The 13,299-nt window shown below is 44.8% G+C and overlaps 1 protein-coding gene across 1 annotated transcript in view; it reads left to right on the plus strand.

Annotated features, from left to right (window-relative positions):
• Positions 1–13,299, plus strand: part of LOC140198073 (collagen alpha-1(V) chain-like) — a 269,358-nt gene that overhangs the window by 15,889 nt on the left and 240,170 nt on the right. The gene's annotated exons all lie outside the window — the stretch shown is intronic.

Consider the following 13,299-nt stretch of genomic DNA (forward strand, 5'->3'; position numbering starts at 1 on the left):
TTTTTTTTTTGTCTTATAGTTTGCACTGGACCCTTGGTTGTACGGTATTTTCACTGACTTACAACTGGGCCCTGTTTGAACACACAAACTTTGTTTGATTCTCCTGCCGTTATTAGTTCCCACTGTAAGTTTCTCCATCTATCCGTAAGGGGCCCACAACTATCCTGACTGGTCTATCCTTGGTATACAGTGCGGTCATATCTCCTTCCAACAGTAGGTAGAGCTGCTGCCACCCAGCCCCAGGACCTGGGTTTGATCATTACCCTCAGCACTGTCTGTGTGGAGTTTGACCGTTTGCTCTGTGACAGGTTTCCTGTTGGTGCTGTGGTTTCCACCTACATTCCAAAGGCATACTGATTGTTTGATTGATCACTGTAAATTGTCCCCAGTGTGTAGGTGAGGGGCAGAATCTGAATGGAGGTGATGGGACCGTCGGTATAAAATGGGATTAATGCGGGATTAGTGTAAATAGTTGTTTGAAGGTTCACCCAGACTTGACGGGCCGAATAGCCTGTTTGCAGACTGTATCCTGCTGTCTCAGAGCCTACCCTCACTGGTAGCAATTTTCACCCACTCGCTGGTAGCAATTTACAGTGGCCAATTAACCCATCGACGCACAGTCCGGGGTTGTGGGAGAAAAGTGGAGCACCCGGGGAAACCCATGCAGTCATAGAGACAGAGAGAGAGAGAGAGAGAGAGACAGAGAGAGAGAGAGAGAGAGAGAGAGAGAGAGAGAGAGCACAGAGTCCATACTGACAACACTGGAGGGTGAGCTCGAGTCTGAAGTTACTAAACACCACTGATAACTGTTGCACTCTCTGCTTTTCGTATATACAGTACCTCTGTGCATTTGTTTCAGGGTGTGTGTGTGTGTGCGTGCGTGTGTATGTGTAATTGGTGAGAGTTTTCGTGTGAGAGTATGTATAGATGTATGTGGATTTGTGTTTGTTTCTTCTCCCCCCGCACTCTCTCTATTCTCTCGCCTACTCCCCCAATGCCTCTCTGGCTTCAGTCTTTCGGCCCCCCTCCTCCACCCCCGCCTGCCTGTTCCAAGACCGTTAGCGCGGAGCTCCCGCGGGAACGGGCTGCCTGACATTCTGTATAAAGGTGGTACTGTGTGGCCAGCGGCGACGAGGTGAAGCCGGGCCAGCTGTCTGCAGCTGGGGAGCCGCTCGGGCAGGCTTGATCCAACCCTCCCCGCAGTCAACAGGAAGCGGTGTGCTGTCTGTGCGCTTCCACAGAGAAAGGGGAGCTTTCAGCCGGCAGCGGGCCGTCTCCTCTGGAACAATGACAACCTCTCAGCCGGGGCGTGTGAGTTTAGTCTGCAGAGAGGCAACGACACTGGCGGGTCTCCTGCTGACTGGGGAAAGGCGGGGGGGTGGGGTGGTTGGGGAGTAACAGGTAGAAAGGCAACTTTAATTCAAACTTGCACCTCCCAGAAAAAAGATATACAAAACCTTCCTGCTCCTCACAACCCGGCCTATAGCGACGAAAGCGCCCGTTCTCGGGAGCCGGGACACCTTCACGGAACAGGGGGCTGAGTACAAGTCTCGAAGCTGCCAGTATTACCCAGCGCACTGAGCCCGTTGCTCGGACCTGGAGTACTTTTGGACACGGTCAAGTGGGTATCTCTCTGGGTATGTTTGGAGAAAGTAGCTACAACTTCCCTCTTCTACACCGTCCCAAAATTCACTCGGGACGTTAGACACAGAGCGAGGCTCCCTCCACACTGTCCCATCACATAGTCCTCTGGTCAGACGCAGTGTGAAGCTCCCTGTACACCGCTCCATCACACACTCTGCAGACGGGCAGCCAAGGATAGACAGTGCTCACTCTATTTATTTTCGATTGGTCTGCCCTCTCCTGGCTGACGGCGGTATTTTATACAGTATTCACTCGTTGCTGGTTCCCGGGGAGATGAATTGCTTTCACCAGATGAAAACCTGAATTGAGTTCATTGTTGTACAGTTTTCACTGACGTTATTTTATCTGCCGCCTTGCTTATCCAATCCGGCCCCCGCTGACCTAGCGTCGTTTAGAGCATTGCATCCTGAAAAGACACAGAAATGCCTTTGCACAATTTCCAAAAGTCGGTTATTGAGCCTGACCTGCAACTCTGCATAATTGCTCCTCATTGCTGGCAGCCGGACTGCTACGTTTTGGTGGGACTCCAGTCAGTGGTGAATATCTTGCTCGATGCTCTTCCAGAAGACAACTGTCAGTCAGGAACTGAAAATCCGTGATTTTCCAACTAGGTGTCTTAACGGTGGGGCAAACAGCTGTCCCTGACTGTGTAATGATGTGATCAGTATGAACACCATGCAAGAACCATTTTTCATTCAATCATGCCACAAATTACAATAATAAATCAATATCAATACTGAAACCATGCTGTGTCTGTGACTTTAGCCACCACAAGCCCAGCACAGATTGGCTCATCCCTGCTACCTCAGATGCTTCTTATTACAGTAAAAGTTGGGTGTAGTGCATTGTGCACTAATACATGTGTGCATAGGTGCATTTTAAAATTTACTTATAGCAGCATCACAACCACATAGCATCATATCACAGCTTTGCCAAGTAAATTAAAAAATAAATTATGCACACATTTTACAAGAAAGAACGCAATGAGAACAACAAAAACAAAACTGGTTTTAGTGAACTGTGGCCAAAGTGGTCACAGTGTTGCCAAACTGTAGAGATTAGTATTGTACCAGTTGGTTCAAGAATCAAATGGTCAAAGGGAAGTAGCCATTCCTGAAGCTGGTGGTCTGGACTTCAGGCTTCTGTACCTCCTTCCCAATAGGTTCTATGAGACATTTGCATGGTGGGAATCTTTGACGATAAGCGTCCCTTTTGAGGCAGTGCCGAGGGTGGGATTACAATGCAGAAGTAGTCTATTTGGTCCATCCACCCTATGCCAGCACCTAACCACTTCTTCCTGATTGTCCTGTGCCTTGGAGCTCTCTTGCATTTGCCTGTTCTTTTCTTGTACCATCTAGTGGCATTGGTTTGGCTTACAGCAGCCAGTTTACTGTCATCCTGTCCATGGAATCTGTGAGCAAACTGGAGCATCTGATGGAAACTTGGGCATTCATTGAGTTATGTAGTTGTGCAGCTCAGAGACAAGTTCTTCAGTCATGCTGACCATCGAACCTGGTTATAGTGCGAATACGGACCAGTCCTCCCCCTCCCCCCCCCACCACCACACCCCCAAGAGATTTTGGAACTCCACTTGTTGAGTTCCTCCAGCAGCTTGCTTTTTGTCTTTTACCACCTTTCCCTCTGTCCACAGTGGAATGAGGACTTGTCTGCAGTGTGAGGTTCCATAAAGTTCAAGTGGCCATCTATTGCACTTGTGTGGCACTTCTTCCTGTTGGGAAGTGCCATAAGGGGAGGCTGGATGGGCTGTGGCTGCTTTCCATGTACTTCAGGAGACTGAGAGGTGTCCTGGAGGATTATAAAATCATGAGGGGCAGAGATAGGGCAGGTGGTCATGATCTTTTCCCCAGAGTACGGGAGAACAGAACTAGAAAGCATAAGTTTAAGGTGAGAGGGGAAAGACTTAAAAAGGATAAGAGGGTCAACATTTCCATAGTGAGTACATAGATTGAGCTGCCAAAGTAACAATGTTTAAGAGGCATTTGGGTAGGTACATGGATAGGGAAGGTTTAGAGCAGGGCTGCCCAATCTGGGGTCCATGGACCCCTCGGTTAATGGGAGGGCTCCATGCCATAAAAGAAGTTGGGAACTGCAGGCTTAGAGGAGTATGAATCAAACAGCTGCACAGGCAAATAGCACAAACTCATTTTGGCAGCTTGGTCAGAATGGATGAGTTGGACTGAAGAGTTTGTTTCCATGCTGTAAAACTCTACAGCAGAGGGTCTCCATCCCACCCTGGCACTGTGACCAAAGGTTGGTAAATTGAATTAGCGTAGATGATTGGCATGGTGGGCCAAAGTGCCTGCTTCTCTACTGTGTGACTCAATGGCCATTTCTCTCTGAGACCAGGAACCACCCTACCACTTGCTCATATCATTTCAGTAGCCTTTACTGCAGCAAGAACACTCTCCTGGAGGAATCACACATGTTGTATGGGCTTCCTCAAGAGCAGGCTGGCAAGATCCCAGCTACTGGGCGACAGCCGGCAGCTGTGAGAACTTGTGTTAGATCAGTAGAACAGTGTCATGTGAAGGCTGGTGGACTGAGAAACCGATAGCCCTGCTTGTAGAGGAGAATTGCAGGATTACGGGACTTCCACAGACAGCAAGAAGGTGGCCCACAATATTGTTCCAAGGTTCCAAGGCCAGTGAGACATAGTAAAGTGACTTGTGCACCATAGCGCGAATCACAGCTTGGGAAGGGTTACTGAGGACAAGGTCAATGGAATGGCACCATTGACTTCATTGAACCCAGCCAGTGTCACGAGTTCTGTGTTATGGATCATGCAGAGGCTCTTCTGACAGCCTAAACACTGGGTGGCAATAGTGACACAGCTGTTTCAAGCTCACGTTTATAGTCATCTCACTTATTGGCTTCATTGTAACCATATGAGACAACTTTCTTCCGAACCATGGTGCACCCACAAAATATATATCACACAGAGCACATAAAACAAAATATTAGCACAAATAAGTTCATCAGATATAATTCAAAATGCATGCAGCACAGGTAAACAGTAAACAGCTTGCTGTACTAATGACAAGACCTCAGTGGTGGCAGGGTATTCACAGCCTGATGAAACAAGCTGTTACCCAGTTTGGCAGTACTAGTCCTGATGCTCTGATACTTTCTTCTTGATGGTCGTGGGTTAATGAGATTGCGGGATGGGTGGTAGGGATCCTCAACAATACTCCAGGCCCTTTGTATACAATGCTCATGGTAAATGTCACTATTAGGGGTGGGGAGGAAGAGGAAGAACCCAGTGATCCTCCCGGCAGTTTTTACTATCCTCTGAGGAGTCTTGTGGCTCAATGTCCTGCGGCTTCCGTATCACACCATGATGCAGCTGGACAGGACACTCTCGATGGTGCTCCTGTGGAGTGTTGTTAAAATGGGGGCAGAGAGCCTTGCATGCATTAGTCTGCTCAGAAAATATAGGTGATGCTGTGCCTTCTTGACTAATGAGGAGAAGTTGTGGGTCCAGGTTAGATCATCCACTATGTGCACACCAAATACCTTTGTTGTCCATACTCTCTCCAAGGCAGTTTCAGTGATGTGCAATGGAAGGTCAGTGACCTGAGCCTTCCTGCAGTCCACAATCATCTCTTTTGTCTTGTCCATGTTAAGACTCAGGTTGTTGTTCTCGCACCATCTGACAAGCCTCCCTACCTCCTCCTTGTATGCTGATTCATCACTGTTGCTGATTTGAGCTGAATCTGGCAGTGCAGCCGTGAGTCAGCAGTGTGAACAGCAGCAAACTGAGCACACAGCCCTGGGGGTGGGGGGGGGGTGCGGGGTGGCACCAGTGCTCAGTGGGATGGACTTTGAGAACTTGCTGCCAATTTGGATTGACTGGGGTCTTTCCATCAAGGAGTCCAAGATCCAGCTACAGAGAGGTGTGTTGAGTTCTAATGAAGACAGTTAACCTATCAGCCTCTGACGGATGATCTCGCTAAACTTTGAGCTGAAGTCTAAAAACAGCAACCTGGCATATGAGGTATTGTTTTCTAGGTGAGACAGGACGGAGAGGAGGGCCGAGGCAATGGCATCATCAGTGGAATGGTTTGACTGGCAGGTGAACTGGAACGGCTCCAATGTCACTGGAAAGTGGGATTTCATATGATCCATTACCAGCCACTCAAGGCACTTCGTGATTGTGATGTCTGTGCCACTGGGTGGTATTTGTTTAGACCTGTCATCATTACTCTCTTGGGCAGCGGAATGATGGTGGCTGCCTTGAAGCCTGCAGGGCCAATGACTGTTGCAAAGAGATATTAAAGATGTCTGTTAAGACCTGTGTTAGCTGGGCCACACAATCCCTTAGCACCCAACAAGAACCTGTCTAGAATCGTCTGCACCTCGGCTGTGGCCAGACAAGATGGCTGTTTGTCAGGGGGAGAGTGTGCTTTCCTCAACGTCACACCAAATTATGCATAGAAGGCATTCAGCCTATCAGGAAGGGAAGCATCAGTATTGATGCACAAGGTGACTTGTAACCTGTTGTGGTTTATACCTTGCCACATACACTGTGTGTCCCTGGTGTCACAAAGGTTTCTGTGAGTATTCCTACTTTGCCTTCCTGATGGTACTTGAGAGCATGACTCCTGCTGACCTTCGAGCCGGCACTGTCCAATCTGATGGCAGCATCCCAATCCCTAAGCAGTGCATGAACCTCTGCAGTTAACCATCGTAGAGCTGCTGCCCCACATCCCCAGTGACCCAGGTTTGATGCCAATCTCCGGCGCTATTTCTGCCTGTGTGACTTACCCCTGGATGCTTCCATTTCCTCCCACATAGAAAGACAAGGGTTAATCACGAAACACTACTTTTTCCCAAGTGTGTTGGTGAAGTAGAATCTCAGGGGGTTCATGAGAGAATGTGATGAGAATAAAATAGGTTTGGGTAGGATCACTGTAAGTGGGTGGTTGATGGCTGACATAGACAATTGGCCGAAGAGCTTGTTTCCATTTTGTACGGTATAACTGAGTGACTTGATACAACTCAATGAATCAGCTATGTGTATTACGGTAAGAGTCTGTCAAGATGCATTACAGTGAGTGTATTAATCCACTATGGAATATTGAAATATGTTATGGACATTCTGTTAACATCATACTCTGAAGGATTCCTTGCAGTGTCTTCCAGAGAAATCTGTTGTCAATTGCAGCAGTGAATTCTATAAAATTTTGCAGGGCAATGTTGCAAATGTTTGCAAAGAATGATAGTGTATTGATTACATTGTGTTAGGTGTTCATATTTGGTTATCTGGTGATCATCGGTTATGTCTGATGATGTCAGGAAATTTGTGCGGGAGAGTCTTTAAAGGGAAAATCCGTGGCACTGTTTCGATTTCGGAAGTCCAGGTCCATTGATATGAGCAAGCATGACAACTGTGGTGTTTCTTGGTTGCAGTCGATGATTATGATTTCTTCTTGGCCTTGTCATGCACTTCGCTCTCCACGGTGCATTAAAGAGCTGCTTTCCTGGCTGCTGTATCTCACTGTAGATCTCATTTTCTCAGGCCATCAGATCTGACTTCATCTGCAAGGACAGGCATGTCCCTATTTCTCTGGGGAATGAGGCCACCATCTACCCTCACCTGGTTTAGCTCACCTGTTTGGAGCCACAGGTGAGAACTGTGTATTAATTAAGGACCAAAGCTGCAAGCTGCCCTGGAATGGACACAACAAGACTCTTCTCCAGATGTGCTCACTCTCCCAGGTCATCGACAGCACACGTGAAGGATCTATAAAAGGGACTGTGCTGCAGTGCGGAATGGTCTTTTACACCAAGTGCTCCGAATTTGGTATGTTGGTGGCCCCCCCACCCACCGGTGCAGTAGGTAGTGCCTCTGCCTTACAGCTCCAGCAAACCAGGTTCAGTCCTGAACTCAGGAGCTGTTTATGCGGAGTTTGCACATTCTCTCTGTGAGTTTCCCCTGGGTTCCCTCAGTTTCCTCCCAAATCCCAAAGACATGCAGGTTAGTAGGTTAACTGGTGACTAAAGGTTGTTATAGCCAGGGGTTTTCATGGGTATAAGTTCCCACTATCTATTAAGTGTGTCTCAACTAGGCCCTGACAACCAAGTCCAGCTCCTGGCCTACAAATGTGGCTTAGCTACTAAGCCTGGCAGAACCATTTCTACTGACAGGAGAAGGGACAAAAGCGGATTACTGGCACCTTAAAACCGGTTGCTTCAGGCAGATGGGGCTTGTCAGCTGTGGTTGCCAACTCATCTAGAAGATGGAAAACTCTGATCTCAAACCTCTGCTGCCTTGTGGCTAAACCCAGTCATGGGAAAGGCTTCGGGAGTAGATCCAGAGGAAAAATCTGGAGCTAGAGTCCCTACGTTGACTTTAATGCTGACTGCTAACTCCCGTGATACCACTGGTGTCAAACTGTAACCGTCTCTGCTGTTCCCTTGGATTCAGCAGCTGCATGGAGAGGGGCAGTCTGCTAAATGGGCAACAGCGTGCTCTCCATGTCGTACTGCCCAGACTTTCGTAACATGGTGACAGCTGGGATGCAACATCTACGGTTGACCCTAAAAAAATGGAAGGCTTCAGAGGTGAATGCAGTTGACCCTGGTGTAGGTGAGTGTCAGGACAGTTGGAGAGGGGCATTGATGGGGATGCAAGATGGGAAAAAGGGAGCAGAGTAGATGGGTTCTTGATGATTGTCAGGGATGCCATGGGTGGATGGACCTGTTTCCCTGCTGTATGACTCTTTCACTGCCACAGATTTTGCAAAATGGGGAGAAATTTTATTGTATAAAATGAGATTTATTCAAGGAATCCAGTGCAGCATGCTTTCATACACTAAATTACAGGACGTGTTATTTTGTGGAATAGTGAACCCATTGTGGTGCTTAGCTGAAAATCTTCCTCAGTGTAATTTAAGGTATCTATTGTCCAATGGAATAGGGTACCTGTTTCATTGTCTGGAAAATAATTCATTTCAGCTCATACGGGAAGATGTGTAATGTGCATTATTTTAGTTTGGTACAAGGTAGTCTGTAACAATGATTGCACATAATTTTTAATTTCATGGAAACTATTATTTTCCTTCTATGGGATTTATTTAGTTGCACTGAAGGGAAAGTGAGACAGTGATTACAGCAACATTTATTACAGTGCTGTTCTGTGAATCTGCAACAGTGCATCACAGGAGTGTTATACAGTGCATTAAAGGAGGCTGGCAGAGGTGTATTGATCAGATTCCCTTACAATACAGAGCAGGAAATGTTTTTGTCATCCATTATGAAGGACGTGTTATGCTGGATTACTGTGAATTTGGTCCTTACATAAGCAAAACTACTTTGCCATATTGCATATGGAAATCTAATTTAATTCATCACATGCGTTGTAGATAATCTGCCACCTCATTAATGAGAATTTGTTATGGATTGGAGAGCTCTTAATATTTCATTTTATGGTTAATTTAAGATGTTGGAGAAGATTTGTAGTTCGGATTGAGGATGTTGTTGAGTAGCCCACTCAGCTGGCTTGTTAGTTTGCAGACATTTTGTTACCCAGCGAGGCAACATCATCAGTGCAAATTGGATGGAATCTGTTACCGTGGATTCCAAAGAATCTGGGTGTTAGGAGTGATCTGCTGCAGGAAACTACTACTGAAGCTTTTATGTTACACCATATTTTGAGAAACTCATCACCTTTTTGAAAACTTATTGCAATTTTTAAGAGTGCTTGTTATACTGTAATATGTGTGTTCGTCCATCGTTGACGTCGATGAGGACCTCGACACCATTATGATGGTGTTGAGACTAGCGCGTGATTTGGATTTAAGTGAGGGAGAGTTGCGCAGCGTCAGCCTCACCCTCTCTTCCCAATTCCCATCTGGATCCAGTGGCAAGACAGAGTCTAGACGGCTGGAGATGGGACTAGGTGCAGTGGATGACCAGGACGTCTTCTGTGTCTTGTCCTGCTCTACACGTTCCACGACGCTTGCAGAGACCGCCTTCTTGACCGTTGGACCTTCCACTGGTCTTGTCCGCTCAATCCGCCGGGGTCTGTCTTCACATGCTGGGATAGACAACTCCCTATCTCACCGAGGATTTGAGACCCATCGGCTACCCTCACCTGGTTTAGCCGGCTTGTCAAAGCCATTGCCCAGGGTGTGGCTGCTGTCGCATGCAAACAACTACGGGGAGCAACAGGTGAGAGCTGAGTGCCAGGTGGGGACCAAAGGTGGACTAACGACCTTGAAAAGATTGCGACGTGTTCCATATACACTGCAATATAGGGACATACTGTAGTTTCAGAGGTAGTGCATTAATTAGAGTGTGATTACAGTGCATTCTAAAGATTTATTACTGAATATAAAAAATGAGAAGTTAAGTATGATATAATTTGAGCCTCAATATTCCAGGAAGTACCTATTATACTATTACTGTGAATCTGTATAACATATTAGAATGCAGGATGTTACAGTGTAAAATGTTGCATTCTTGGGAATTGCTTGCAGGTACCTATTGCAATACTGTATCCTTCAAAGAATGTGTAACACTGATCAATCAGAAGCCACTGATATACAGGTAATCTCATTCATCTTCTTGTGATAATATGCCTTGCAGGTAGTCTGCTACCAATTGTTGCCAGTAAGGGAGGACTGTACATTGAAATATAGCCATTTCAGATCATAGCAATAAACAGTTCTGTGGTGTTTTTTGGAAATAATTAGTTAGTTTACTTTATAGAGCATCTGCTACAATGTGTGAAATGAAATCAGCTACATTTCATTACACGAAATTTACAGAGAAATTATAGCAATACTTCATGGGGATTATTGCATTTCATGATGAAAACTTTTTGGTAACTTGCACAGAAACTGTTACAAGTATATTAATTGCAATCTGAGATAGAAATTAGAATCCATTGCTATGTGTCTCAGGTTATTTGCACTGTTGCATTACTTGGAAAATGTTACACCACATATCTTGCAAGCATTCAAGGTACAGTGCACTGTAGTAATTCTGTTATAGTGCAGCCTGTTATGAGAGGTATATGACTGAAGTATTGCAAGGAGTCTGCTATAATGAGAGACCTGTTTCATTGTGTCACAGTGTTAATCTCCCTCTTTATGACTCTTACTAGGGAATATGTTACATTGCATTATTGCAAACATCTCACAAATTTTACAGATAAATTATACAGTCTGTAGCCATCTGCAGTTTGCTAAATAAACCACCATGGTGTGTTACAGATAGACTGCAATTATCCTCATGATAATTATAATCAGTTACACTGCATTTTGGTGAAATTGTTAGTGTTTTTAAGAAATCATCTGTGCTGTAGAGTTCACTGCGTTTTGTAACAGTAATTTTACAAGAACTCTATAATAGTGATCATATTAATTAAAGAGGAATCTGTTACAGCTAATTTTTTTCTTGTACTGTTTTGAAAAGACCTATTATAGTTCATTCTAAAGAATTTGTAACTGTACATTATAGGTAGTCTATTACGTTATTAGCACTAATGAAATTACTGTGCTTTGCAGAAGATTATATGCTGTGTTATTGGTAATCCGGAACAAAACATCACAGGGAATTTGTAACAGTGGTTTGAACTGTGGTTTTCTTGCACTGTGTTACAATCAATCTGTTATGCTAATTCTGTATTATGGAGAATTATTGGAAGAAAGATATTGGACCGTGTTAATAAGAATCTGCAACACTACACAGCAGGGTATCTCTTCCTGTATATGGCAGTGATCTATGATGAAGCAGGAAGGCATGACTGGAAATAATCTAGTGTTAAAGGCAGTCTGTAGAAGTGCATAATTGGACATCTACAAATCTATCAAAGAAAAGCCAGAACAGGTTTGCAGGTAAATGGTTTGTTAATATATCTACACCAAGTCTGTCACTGTGAATCACAGATTCTACAAATAAACTATTGATCCTCCACAATAAACAGTGTATTGTGGTGAATCTGTTGAATTGCACAAGCAGCAAACCGTTGCATGATTGATAGTCTCTTCCAGTGCATTGGAGCTTAGCTATCCCAATGCACTGACAGGATGCTGTTACAGGATTTAGCAGGAATCTATTACATTTTGTTACTGATATGCTAAAATGCTTTAATATAAATCGAGTATACAGTATCATGTATTCCAGTACGCCTACTGCAGTATATTCCAGGGAAAAGGTTCCATTGCCTTATGGTGAAATCCATTGCAGAATTTTAGACATCTGGTATGGTTCCTCATATATTACCTTACATTACGGGATTTTGCTATGATATGTAGTAAGATGCTGTATTGGTTACTGTGTTAAAAGGCACTTGAAATAAAATAATGTAAAAATCCTTTCCCACATGTTACTGGGACTGTTACAGCTTATGACAATGATTCCACAATAGAGCTGTACAGGAATTCTAATACAGTATTGATGGTGGTACATAGAATGTGGGGGAAGTGTAACTTAATTCACTACAAAATATCTCCCATACTGTAATCGTATGTGAGAGGCAATGGTACAGTGCATTTGCCACAGTGCAGAACAATTTGGAAAGGTGTTATCAATATTGGGAGACTATGTGTCGCTCACTATACAGTACAGGACATTCATTACAGATTATGATAGGAAATCTATTTCTGCTTGTGGTTGTAAAGTACTTGTCATTTCTTTACAGGGAATATGCTAGTATGTTATAGGAACTCTATAACAACATTTACAGCAAATCTTTCCACCAAATGTTTGTGTGTGTTTATTTACTGTATCAGTTAGTTACTCACAACTATGCCACTGCATTACAGGCAGTCTGCAAATATTAGCTGCAAAATATCTTTCAAATTATTTACACATTAATTTTAATGGCTGGAAGACCAAGATTTTCCCTGTAGAAGTGGGATACAGGGGATTCGTTGCTACATCTACGACCAGTCTATTGAAGAAGATGGGGCTGAGGGGTCACTCCCTCCAAAAAGCAATCAAGTCCTTGTCAAACGCAGCAGAAGAAAGCAGCAATTGGATTTGGATTAAAAGGAAGGACAACAACTGGGCTGCAAGATGAAGACCGGAGGGTATGGAACCGAGGGGGGTGTATCTGGGACGCCAGGTAGCACCATTGAGCCCTCTGGAGACGTCGTGGGCTTATCAACGAAACGTCAAAGAAGGAGGGTGCCCACCTGATGACCCTGATGATGTACCTACCCTCCCTCCTTGTCACCACTCCAAGCCCACTGCCACATTGAGAGTGCCAACTTACCATAGGGATTGAAACATCAAGTCCTAGTAGCTCTACTACTCTACTGTCATAGTGGATTTGCTAATGTGACCTTGCAGTGTGTTACAAAAAGTCTTTTAGGACATTTGTTGCTGTATTACAGGGGAATCTGTTACAGGGCATTTGTATTACAGGCATTCTTTGTGCAGGGAGCCAAAATACATCTTGAAGAGCTTCAACTGTTTGGAGAGAGTTGTAAAAATTAGTTATGTCTGAGCAAATGGATTGGATTTCCATGTCCTGCATATCTGTGCTCACCCCCTTGCCTCTCCTGAAGTAACAGAGATTGGTTTCCGCTTGTCCTCACCTACCATCCCTCAAGTCTCAGCACCCAGCATGGCGTTCTCCGCAACTTCTGCAAACTCTAATGGGAACCAAGGAACATCTTTCCC

Source organism: Mobula birostris, chromosome 5 (assembly GCF_030028105.1).
Source record: "Mobula birostris isolate sMobBir1 chromosome 5, sMobBir1.hap1, whole genome shotgun sequence".
Classification (NCBI taxonomy): Eukaryota; Metazoa; Chordata; class Chondrichthyes; order Myliobatiformes; family Myliobatidae; genus Mobula; species Mobula birostris.